Here is a 12,758-nt window from a genome sequence, read left to right as displayed (position 1 = left end):
GCAGGTAGCTTCAATCGCATCACACAACACTAGTGAACAACCTTGTCAGCTGTGGTGAAGCCAAAAGGATGGAGGGCTTGACCCCCAATGCCAAAAGACATGAGCTAGAGGTCAGTGTGGGGGGGTGTGAAGAGAAATTCAATCGGTGGGGGGTGTCTGTACTTCTGCTCTCTATATGGTAGAGGAGAGGCACAGAGGACCCCGGCCAAGATTCTCTAATACGGTAGCAATGGACGAGCAATCAAGGCCTAGCTTCTCAGGAGGTGATGCAGGCTGGTTCTTAAGTACAGTGTACCCCAAGCCCCCACAAAGGTATGTCCACACACTGTATTGGTTAGAACACAGTCTTTATATAATCAATAGTCAAGGTTATGTACACTTATCACAATAACTCACTTTGTACTCCGGAAAATCAACAATGGCAAATATTTACAATTCTAAAGTGGTACCACCCCTTGTACTAGATCTTCTTAAAGTGCATCAACAATACTGTAACAATGTCACACAGATCAATAGAGTGAAACCAGCAATAGAGAGAGGAGGGAAAATAAGATGGTTGAGCAATAGGCAGAATACTGGCCCCTACCACTAGGCACAGTTCTGTGTGGAGATCCCCCCACCTGGGCAACCTGTAAAATAAAGATATAGCACAAGCCCAGTCCGTATATTGTTCTGCAAGTCTTATTCCTTCCTATAATGTTTTTACCCCCCCAATGTACCTGGTGGAGTCGAGTTCTTCAAAGAGGCGTCGACAGATCCTTCTTGAGCGACCCCCTTTCAAGCGGGAGTCACGGACCATAGAGAGGTGTCGAGAAACGTCGAGGAACTCGGTGTTCGGCGACGGGGAATCGACGGCCCTTCTTGAATGCCTTCCCTTTCAAGCGGGAGGCACGGTGCGTCGAACGTCCGTCGACAAACAAGGTAGAACGGCGTCGATGAGGCGGCAGCTTCGTCCGAGCGGTGCTCGTCGGCGTCGGAGCGTCAGCGTCCTGCAAGGCAGAGGCGTGCGGGGCACCTCGGTGACAATAGTTCTGGACCGCAAAGATTGTGGAGACGGAGGCCCAGCAAGGGCGTCGAGTCGTTCGAGTCTTTGTGGTCTTCGGGTGGCGGGAAACCCACCGGCAGGTTTCTCCTCGGCGCGTTGGTCGTCCTCGACTTTCTCCGGCAGGATAAAGCGGTCGACGGTGCGGACGAGGTAGTCCTTCGATTCGAATGTTCTTAGGCAAGGGAGCGGACGGCTCCGGTCGTCGGCGGCACGGCGTCAATTGGTTCCCACGGCTGGGCAACACAACTTCGACGGGCCTCCAGCGGTTACACAAACCTGCGAACCCTGGTCGACGGCAATGGACTTCGACGGCGTCGATGTCCGGGTGCTTCACTTCGATCTCCTCGGCAATCCCGTCTCGGGTCGGCAGCCTTTCGAGGGTCTGTCTTCCAGGGCGCTTCGGCGAAGAAGGAGCGGTGCTCGATGGTCCCTCGGAGCACGGGAAGAGTGCGCCTTACCAGGTCCTCTCTCGGGTCAGTCTTCGACGATTTCGGCAGCCTTCGGATCGGTCGAAGCAAATGCCACAGCAAGTATTCTTCTTCCAGCTGGACGTCGAGGATCAGCAGTTCCAGTTACTCTTAGAGTGGAGACTCAGCTCCAGGACGCTTCTGAACACTTCTGAACGTTCCTGAACCCCCTGAACAGTGGTGAGAGGTCCCCAGATATACTATTCTGTCTCTCATCCACACTGCTGGCACACACTGAGCAGCCAATCATACAGAGGGGCATTCATGCAGTCAGTCAGCCAATCAGGCACAAAGTGCATTCAGGCCACACTCCTCCCTATCAGACACTCACAACAAGGAATGTGGATTGGGACAAGTACCCAGCCATTCAACGCTACACACTGCATTCAGGCCAGTTTCGGGCAGGGCTGTCTCAGTCTTTGTCTCTCATGCCAGAAACCAGACAACCACAACAAGGAGTGTATATTGGTCACACACTCCATTCACCCAGGGCCCACCCACAGGAGGTACCCACAACATACAGTCACTGGGAAGACTACAGTCAGTCTAGCTGGGCCTTCACAACAACACCATATATGGAACTTCCACCCAACAGCCAGTCAGGGGGAAGGGACAGAGTCAGGGCTTCCCAGGACTTTGGGAAAACAAGGTAACAGGCAATAGAAAGCAAGAGGCCACAGGGGCCATCTTGTTTCCTATCAGGAATCAACTGATCCCAATGGCAGGGCCTGGGTATCCTAAAATGGAGGACACCCAGAGCACCTGTCAAATTCAGCATGGAGCTGCCACCAGCCCATACCCTGCTCTGTGGGCCACCCACAGGTGCCCAAAAACATACACTAGGGGCACAGGGTTGTACCCCTACCCATGGGTGCCATAAGGGTATCCCAGGGGTCTGTTCACCAAACCAAAAGAGAGAGCTGCACTGCCAAGAGTCCCACATGGACTCCTGGGCAGAAAACATGATAGAACACACGATAAAAAGCAGTAAAGGACAAGGATTCAGAGGCCCTGTCCCTCTGATGCATTTCCAGCATCACAGGGGGCATGAGTGGTCGTCCACCTATGGGTAGGGTCTCCAAGCAGTGTGGTAACTGATTAAGGCTCAATAGCGCCCTCTGTGGGCGTATTAAGTAACAACTGCTCATTCAGTGACCAATACTGTTCTAAAGTGCTGAGCTATTATGGGCTACTATGAAAAAGGACGAGCGTACTCACCCCTAGTACTGTAAACCAGCCAGCGAATGGGTCCGGTGCAATTATTTCTGGCTTCCAACTTTTTGAATCATTTGCTGCTCAATTTAATGAAAGGAGCAAAGAACGCCATTCACTCGCAGTGGCTACAAAGAGACAGGGCCACAGGGCGTGTGCCGAGAAGGGGGCAGTGGAAAGAGAGAGCTCTTCCAGACTGTCTGGAAAGCTCGAGGCCAGTGGGGTATAAGAATGCTGAGGAGGCGCGTTTGTAGACTGGCGGGCATTGGATTTCGGGAGCTCTTAGAAGGCCTGAATGTATATGGGTGTGCGTCACCCTGCCTCCACGTGTAGGGAGTCTGGTTCCCAGAGGAACAGGGAGAAGAGCGAAAATAGGCCAGGAAGGAAGAAGAGGGCGAAAAGGTGGATGGGAAGGATTGCTGTGTGCCCGAGTACCCACTGCCTCGGGCAGTGCTGGTGTTTTGCCACTGCTCATTGCAGCCCATTGCTGGAAAGTGGTCTTATCTCTGAGTGCCCACCGTCCCCGTGCCAGGCAGTGGGTTAGTTCCGTGAGCTTGCTACTTCTCCAACTACTATTCGTGTGTGTTGCTTTGCTGCTCCCCTCCCCCTCCCCCTGTTCCGGTGCTGGGGTGAGTTTTGCGCTGCCTCCGTCGACCCTCCGTCCGCCTGCGTGATGAGCGGGCTTCAGTAGTTCTCAGGACACCCACAGGGTGATTGGTGACTTTCCTTTCTCCTGTTTGTTTGTTCTGACCTCGGCACATGCCACTCCAGATCCACCACCCGGCCCTGCTGGATAGGCGGGGGCTTTCCTGCTGCCACCCGTACTCCAGCAGCAGGAGGAGGAGGAGGGTCTATGGAAGGGGAGGGCTGAATGAACAGGAGGAGGAGTGTGAGCTGGGGGAGCAACAGACTCGGTCAGGAAAGCAGAGACAGCGAGTCCGGGGCACAGGAGGCGAAGGGACCCTGGGGCTACTGCGCCTGTCCTTAAGCTCAAGACCACCCGCCTGTGGAGGAGGTGTTCACTCCGAGAGACACCGCTTAACACTGCCCTCCAGGAGCTAGCCCCCTCCCCACGATTGACTACGAACCCCAACTCAGCGCTGGACTCTCTCTGGCAGGTAACGAGCTACTGTACCCCCCTGCTCAGCCACCCGCCCGTCCTCCCCTCTCATTCCGCACCCCACTAACATGAACTCCCAGGAATGATGCATGTTTATGTTCGTTCAAAGTATACTGAACGTAGTGTGTGTGCATCAAATACTGTGTTGGTGTCAGCGGTTTAATAACCCTCCCCCTAAGAGCACTGTACGGCTAGTGCTTACAGTCGAATTCCACCCCCCCCCCCGCACCTCCTCCCCCACACACAAAGCGCGGAGGTGACAGTGCCCGTTTCACCCCCTCACGAAGCCATACATTATATATGCCCACCCACAGCCCAACCAAAACACCCGCTGCCCCCCGGAAAGCACACAAAACTTTTAAAAAGTCCTATCTGATTCAAATGTCCTGAGGGGCGCCATCTCTTAATCAAAAGTGAGGGGGTAGAAAGAGGTTCGAATAATCCATCGAAAGTGTCGATGTTCAGTTCCTAGATAAGCGTCTGTTGCAGAGGCGGAAGGGAAAGCCCAGGGGGAGATCTGATTAGGGTGTGATGGGTCTTGGTGGTGGCAGGACAGTGCTACAAGTTGGGGTGGACAGGGGTTAGAATAATCCCTCAAAAGTGTCCCTGTTCCTAGATAACTGTCTGTGACAGAACAGTATGGGGTGGTGGTGGTGGGGCGGAAGGGAAAGCCGAGGGGGCAGATCTGATGATGTGCCTTGGTGATGGGCCTGGGTAATGGCTGGGCAATGCTACACGTGGAGGCTGATGCTTGCGAGGGAGCGGGGACTTATTCTGTTAGTGGTTATAAATGGTGATCGTGATGTGGGAAGTATTTAGCAGTTAAATACACAGCTGGAGGGGTCAGTTGAGGAACAGGCAGCACTTGTGTGCGTGTGTGTGTGTGTGGGACACAGTGCTATACTTGAAGGCTTTTCTGGTGAGTTCGGTCAGTGTTTTTAGACCACACCTCATTCTTACAATGTCCTTTTCCTTAGCTCTCAAGTGTGCTGTACCAGTGAAGATCTTAGGGTGGTAGCAGCATTCAGCTCTCACACCGCTATGGCAGCCATTAAGCTCTCCAGTTGTAGCACCATGCAGCTGTCACACCGCTACGGTAGCCATTAAGCTCTCCGGGTGGTAGCAGCATGCAACTCTCACACGTTATGTTAGCCATTAAGCTCTCCGGGTGCTAGCACCATGCATCTCGCACTGCTATGGTAGCCATTAAGCTCTCCGGGTGGTAGCACCATGCAACTCTCATACCACTATGGCAGCCATTAAGCTCTCTGGGTGGTAGCACCATGCATCTCTACACCACTACAGCAGCCATTAAGCTTTCTGGGTGGTAGCAGCATTCAGCTCACACCGCTATGGCAGCCATTAAGCTCTCCAGTGATAGCACCATGCAGCTCTCACACTGCTACGGTAGCCATTAAGCTCTCCGGGTGGTAGCAGCATGCAGCTCTTACACCGCTATGGTACCCATTAAGCTTTCCAGGTGATAACGCCATGCATCTCTACATCGCTACAGCAGCCATTAAGCTCTCTGAGTGGTAGCAGCCTGCAACTCTCACACCGCTATGGTAGCCATTAAGCTCTCCGGGTGGTAGCAGCATGTAACTCTCACACTGCTATGGCAGTCATTAAGCTCTCCGGGTGGTAGCAGCATGCAACTCTCACACCGCTACGGCAGCCATTAAGCTCTCCGGGTGGTAACACCACGCAACTCTCACACCCCTATGGTAGCCATTAAGCTCTCCGGGTGGTAGCAGCATGCAACTCTGACACCGCTATGGCAGCCATTAAGCTCTCCGGGTGGTAGCACCATGCAACCCTCACACCGCTATGGCAGCCATTAAGCTCTCCGGGTGGTAACAGCATGCAACTCTCACACCCCTATGGCAGCCATTAAGCTCTCCGGTGGTAGCAGCATGCAACTCTCACACCGCTATGGCAGTCGTTAAGCTCTCTGGGTGTTAACGCCATACAAACCTCGAACTGCTTTTTAGTGGTTCAGCTCTCGGGCTGGAAGCACCATGCAATGCTCGTTACTGAGTTGTAGCTTTTCAGCTTTCGGACTGGATTCACCATGCAACTCACACTACAGGGTTTGTTACCATTCAGCTCTGTGTGCAAGCACCATGCAACTCTCACTGGAGGGTTGTAGCCTTTCAGCTCTCGGGCTGGTAGCATCATGCCACGCTCACTACGGGTTTGTAGCCATTCAGCTCCCGGTTTCTAGTACCATGCAACTCTCACTACAGGGCTGTAGCTGTTCAGCTCTCGCGCTGGTAGCACCATATGACTCTCACAAAGCTGTTGTAGCTGTTCAGCTCTCGGGCTGGTAGCACCATGGAACTCTCAGTAAAGGGTTGTAGCTGTTCAGCTCTCGGGCCGGTATCACCATGGAATTCTCAGTAAAGAGTTGTAGCTGTTCAGCTCTCGCGCTGGTAGCACCATATGACTCTCACAAAGCTGTTGTAGCTGTTCAGCTCTCTGGGCGGTATCACCATTCAACTCTCGCATGCACGATTGTAGCCTTTCAGCTCTCGGGCTGGTAGCATCATGCCACGCTCACTACGGGTTTGTAGCCATTCAGCTCCCGGTTTCTAGTACCATGCAACTCTCACTGCAGGGTTGTAGCTGTTCAGCTCTCGGGCTGGTAGCATCATGCCACGCTCACTACGGGTTTGTAGCCATTCAGCTCCCGGTTTCTAGTACCATGCAACTCTCACTACAGGGCTGTAGCTGTTCAGCTCTCAGGCTGGTAGCATCATGCAACGCTCACCACGGGTTTGTAGCCAATCAGCTCCCGGTTTCCAGTACCATGCAACTCTCACTGCAGGGTTGTACCTGTTCAGCTCTCGGGCTGGTAGCATCATGCAACGCTCACTACGGGTTTGTAGCCATTCAGCTCCCGGTTTCTAGTACCATGCAACTCTCACTACAGGGCTGTAGCTGTTCAGCTCTCAGGCTGGTAGCATCATGCAACGCTCACCACGGGTTTGTAGCCAATCAGCTCCCGGTTTCCAGTACCATGCAACTCTCACTACAGGGCTGTAGCTGTTCAGCTCTCAGGCTGGTAGCATCATGCAACGCTCACCACGGGTTTGTAGCCAATCAGCTCCCGGTTTCCAGTACCATGCAACTCTCACTACAGGGCTGTAGCTGTTCAGCTCTCGGGCTGGTAGCACCATATGACTCTCACAAAGCTGTTGTAGCTGTTCAGCTCTCTGGGCGGTATCACCATTCAACTCTCGCATGCACGATTGTAGTCTTTCAACTCTCGGGCTGGTATCATCATCATGCAATGCTCACTACGGGTTTGTAGCCATTCAGCTACCGGTGCAAGCAACATGCAACTCTCACTACTGGGAAATAACCGTTCAGCTCCCAGGTTCAAGAACATGCAACTCTCACTAGAGGACTGCAGCAATTCAGCTCTCTGGCTTGTAGCACCATTCAACTCTCACATGGGAGATTGTAGCATTTCAGCTCTCGGGCTGGTATTATCATGCAACGCTCACTAAGGGCTTGTAGACATTCATCTCCCTGGGTGCAAGCACCATGCACCTCTCGCTACGTATTTGTAACCGTTCAGCTACCCAGTGCTAGCACCATGCAACTCACAACGGCTTTGTGGCCATTCAGCTTCCTGGGTGCAAGCACTGTGCAACTCTCACTACTATGTTGTAGCTGTCTAGCTCCCTGGTTGGTATCATCATGCGACTCTTACTAAGGGATAGTAGGTGTTCAGTTCCTGCGCTGGTAGCACTGTTTAACTCTCACATGCAAGATTGTATGTAGCTGTTTAGCTCTCGGGCCGGTAGCATCATGCAATGCTCACTACGGGGTTGTTGCTGTTCAGCTCTCTGGATGTAAGCATCATGGAACTCTCACTCCAGTGCTGTAGCTGTTCAGCTCGGGCGGGTAGCACATCGTAACTCTCACTACAGGGTTGTAGCTGTTCTCTGGGTGCAAGCACTGTGCAACTCTGACTAAGGGGTTGTAGCTGTTCAGCTCTTGGGCTGGTAGCACCGTACAATTCTCACCATGCTATTTTAGTTGTTCAGCTTTCCAGCTGGTTGCACCATAAAACTCTCACAAAGCTATTGTACATGTTCAGCTCTTGGGCTGGTAGCACCATGCAACTCTCGTTACCGGGATGTAGCTGTTCAGCTCTTGAGCTGCTAGTATCATGTAACTCTCACTACAGGGTTGTAGCTGTTCAGCTCTCGGCGGGTAGCAGCATGTAACTCTCACTACGTTCAGCTCTCAAGCTGGTATTATCATGTAACTCTCACTATGGGTTTTAGCTGTTCAGCTCTCGAGCTGGTATCATGTAACTTTACGTACGGGGTTGTAGCTGTTCAGTTCTCGGGCTGGTAATATCATGTAACTCTACGTACGGGGTTGTAGCTGTTCAGTTCTCGGGCTGGTTGTACCATATAACTCTCACTATGGGGTTGTAGCTGTTCAGCTCTTGAGCTGCTAGCACCATGTAACTCTCACTATGGAGTTGTAGCTGTTCAGCTCTTGAGCTGCTAGCACCATGTAACTCTCACTATGGGGTTGTAGCTGTTCAGCTCTCGAGCTGCTAGCACCATGTAACTCTCACTACGGGGTTGTAGCTGTTCAGCTCTCGGGCGGGTAGTATCATGTAACTCTCACTACCGGTTTGTAGCTGTTCAACTCTCGAGCTGGTAGCGCCGTGCAGCTCTCACTATGGGATTGTAGCCACAGCTGTCAGGCTGGTAGCATTCTCCTGGATATTATAAGTGCGCAACTCTAAGGGTGATGTCGGCATGCAGCTTCCAGGGGGCTTTGGCATTCCGCTCTTGGACTCTCGGGGAGTAATCGCTGCCCAGCTCTCGACTGCCATCGCTGCTTACGTCTCAGGCAGCTATTACTCTGCAGTGCTTAGAGCGGTATTCATTGTGCTTTGGGAGTAATGTTACTATGTGGCTTTCACGGGGTATGTGTCTGTGCTGCTCTCACAGAGGTTTCATACTCCTCTCAGGTTTGTATTACCCTTCAGCTACAAAGGTGGTATACATCATACTCTGTGGTATCACTAGGTGGCTCTCAGTTCGTGCAACCCTTACGATGGTATTCATGCGGGTGGTGCCCCTCTGCAGCTGCACTATAGGTGGTATTCCTGTGTGGCTCACGGGGGCTCTCCGTGTGTGCAACTCTCACAGCTGTATTCATGCAGCTCTCTGGGTGGCGGTGCCAGTGTGTGTGCCTGTGTGTGTGCGCCTCAGGGTGGTATCACTTTGTCTCACCATATGGTGCCACTGTGCAGGTCTTGGGTTGGTATTCGTGATGCTCTAGGACTGGTATCACATTATGGCTCTGGGGGCGTGGGGGTGGGGTTATCAGTCGAGCAGCTCTGACACAAGTATCCGTGCAACCCTTGGGTGGTACTAGTGTTCTCTCAGGGTGGTTTAACGTTGTAGCACTTAGGATAGTAGTCCTGGTGGTTTTGGGGTGGTATCGCTGTTTGGCTCTCTGGGTGGCGCCAGTGTGTGTCTCTTACAGAGGGATTCATAATACCCAAATGTTGACATCACTAGGTGGCTCTCAGAGTGGTATTAGTTCTTGCAGCACCCATCATTTTACCCCTGGGTGGTTCTTGGGTGGTACCAGTGTGTGACTCTCAGGGTGGTATCACTGTGTCTCACAATGAGTTGCCACTGTGCAACTCTTGGGGTGGTATTCTTGATGCTCTAGGGATGGTATCACTATATTGCTCGGGTGGGGGGGTGGTGTCGGTTTTACAGAAGTATTCATGCAGCCGTTAGGGTGGTACCAGTGTGTTTTTCGGGTGGTATCATTGTGCAGTTGTTAGGGGTGTGTTCATTATGCAAGAGGGGGTATACCTGTGTGGTTCTTTGGGGGAAGTGGGGGTATCAGTCCGTGCAGATCTCACAGCTGTATTCATGCAGCTGTCAGGGTGCTCTCCGCGGTGCTCTGGTGGTGGTTTCAATGTGTGGCTCAGATCAGTACGAGTGTGTCTGTTAGGGTGGGATTCGTGATGTTCTAGGAGTGTTATGACTCTGGCTCTCAGGGGAAGGGGGTATTAGTCCATGCAGCGCCATGGGTTGTACTGTGTGCAGGACCTCTGGATGGTATAAGAGTGTGGTTCTCAGTGGGTGGGTGCCTCGCCTACTGCGGTGCCATCACTGTGCGGCTCGAAGTGTGGTTGGTGACCAGTGTGTGTTTCATAATGCTTTAGGAGCGGCTATGTTTCTCTAAAAGGGGGCACGCGCGCGCTCAGGGCGGTACCATCGCGGCTTCGGGGCGCTATCTTCTGCATGTATCCATCTCCGAGGGTTCCTATGCTTGCGCAGCTCTTGGGGTGCGGTTCTCTTGGGTCACTTCTCGTGCTTTGACACGAGAACCCCGCGCGCTTGCGAGGCCGCGAGCACCTCGTGTTGAATGGAGAGAAGTCACACGGCGTGAAAGTCATGGCCTGCGGTCCACTCGACGTTGGGACGAAGTTTTATTGCAAATGATTAGAAATGCGACGTTCACAAGCAGGGGGCCGAGATTTAGCGCGAAGTTCTTTCGTCCTGCGTCATCGATATGCAGTGCTCCTCGTGTGCCACACAGAACGAGTGCGCCCTGGCATTGCGCATAGAAGTGACTCTGCTTGAAATGCGAGCAGAAGAGAAAAGAGACACCCTCCGATGGGAGGCTGCACAGTTTCACACCCAACGGACACGGGAAGCGTAAACACGGCATAAATTCCCGAAATACCCAGCTGACATGTTTAAAAAGGGATGGTGCCCGAATCCCCCTTACACCGCCCCCCCCACGCAGAATAAGAATGTTGGGAAGAGCCCACAAAGTCGTGTCTTTAGGGTTGTTTTCTCTTGATATGTATTAGGTGTTCTGTTGTTGATCAAACTTGTGTCATCTCGGGCAACGTGCGGGCTGTCTGTCGTCTGTCGTCTGTCTCTGCCACGAAGTGAGACCGACTGCAATCTGCCGAGAACTGTCACAAAGTCCTGTACATAAAACACGACCGTTTGCTGCATAGACTGACTCGGGGTGGGCGACTTTACTGTAGAGAAAGGAGCGCAGTGCACTTTGCAGGGGGTCTACAGGGAAGTAGGGGAACACATTGGGGGCGGGGTACTGTCTTCCGGGGCTACAGTCAGTATGGGTGTGTTGGCTGGTGCAGTGACAGTGAAGTACGTGGGTTGGCTGCATGGATGAGCGTGTTGGTCGTGGAGGAGAGGCTGTGTGAGTGAAAATGTTGGGCCACGGTAGAGTATCTGGGGGATAGAGCAGGGGGTTCAGGCATGGCTCGGGTACTTGGGGCGCCGAGTTGCAGGGTCAGTGCTTTCCCACGCGACTTTAAGCCACCCTGCAGTGCTCGAGATAACGAACGACGCGTCGGAGATAACTCTGTGAGGGCCGCCGTCTAAGTGTCTCTCACCCCCCATCGCCGCACGCCACTGCTATCTTAATCCGCCGACAATATCGCCATTGACCTAAGAACACTTTATCGCGATTGCTCGGCCGAACTACTCGTTCATCTGAGGGGTTTCCAAAGTACTTTTTTCCTAAATTTTTCCTCACGTTATGATTGGTCTTGCGTGGAGTTGGGGGAAGCGGGGTGAGAGGTCCTGACTCCAATGCAGGGCAGTTTCTAACCAACTTGGTGGCAGGGCGAAACACTAGAATGCCCCCCTCTGCCCCTCCCCTCCACACACATCACTGCCAACTACACTTCTCTGTCATGCACGAAACCCCTTCTCTATATCAATAAATCATTGCTATCCAAATGAAGCTGGTTTAATTACATTGTAATTCAAGCAGTTTACAGGAGAAATCTAATGTGAAAACACAGCTGTTGCTGCCCTAGTAAATCGTTCTTCTGTCACCTGCTCTTAGGGAAGGCCTTGCCTAAATGCAGTTTCAAACTGTCCGTACTGGCACACTGCAGTGTATGTAACCACCCTGCTGGAGTCTGTGGGCCCACTGGCCACGGGTTGCAGTTTTTCTGTTCGTACCACCTCACTTGTATTTCACAAGAGGCAATACTAGATGCCCTTAGGAATAATTTTCTGATGGAATGTTATCATTCCAAGATCGAGAGTCTGGCACACTCCTTTTTGTACTTTTTCAAAATACCCCTGAGAGTGTGAAAGAGGACAAATGGCACCAATGAGTGTTCCTGTCTGCTTTGTATTAAATCACAAGAGCATTTCAGGAATATAATATGTGGTCAGAGATCTTTATATTTGTATTTTTTTCGTTTTTGTGTATAGTTTAATCAAACTTTTACACATAATATAAAAGATAAAAAAGAGAGTAGATAATCATTAATACAATATTTTTCAATATATTTTAAAACATTCATATGAAACAACTTCAAATAAAACTTCAACTACCTTGAAAATAATACATAGTATAAGTCAGATTTGACAAAGTAGCGTCTCAGAAGAAAAGAAACCTAAGAAATGAGATCATGCATGAAAGACATATCTTATATAAATATATGTAGGGAACGCAGAAAACATCACCATGACCACTGGGTCACATACATTACAGGTTAGCCACCATCATACATCTTCTTCAAAGCTCAACAAAAGTTTTCTCACACATTTACATACTTATGTGATAGCAATAGTTATTCCATGGCTATACCGTGGATTTTTCGCGCTGTGAAACACTTGTGTACGAGCGCGATAGAAATAAAATATCAATATCAATACCCTGAAACACATCTGAGCCAGAGTATTTCACTGGTAATATCCTCCATATTCTTCACACAATTACCAAGATAACATTCGTAATGAACTGTCAGAGTAGGGCAGGAAGTAAGCAAAATTATAGGGGGGTAGAGTCAAAAGCTTCCCTAACCTAATGCATAATGGGGGGTCAAGAAACCTTGCAAAAAGAACTGTATTAATATATA

General features: G+C 51.3%; 1 protein-coding gene across 1 annotated transcript in view; it reads left to right on the top strand.

Annotated features, from left to right (window-relative positions):
* The first annotated feature begins 3,594 nt into the window (after window positions 1-3,594).
* TSPAN18 (tetraspanin 18) overlaps window positions 3,595-12,758 on the top strand; it is a 466,236-nt gene continuing 457,072 nt past the window's right edge. Inside the window, exon 1 of the mRNA XM_069623309.1 lies at window positions 3,595-3,842. The gene's annotated coding sequence lies outside the window, so the exon portion shown is untranslated. The remainder of the gene's footprint in view (window positions 3,843-12,758) is intronic.

The sequence above is a fragment of the Ambystoma mexicanum genome, chromosome 11 (assembly GCF_040938575.1).
Source record: "Ambystoma mexicanum isolate Mex_15411 chromosome 11, UKY_AmexF1_1, whole genome shotgun sequence".
Classification (NCBI taxonomy): Eukaryota; Metazoa; Chordata; class Amphibia; order Caudata; family Ambystomatidae; genus Ambystoma; species Ambystoma mexicanum.
Note: the sequence above shows the minus strand (reverse complement) of the source record. Positions and strands in the feature narration are given on the sequence as shown.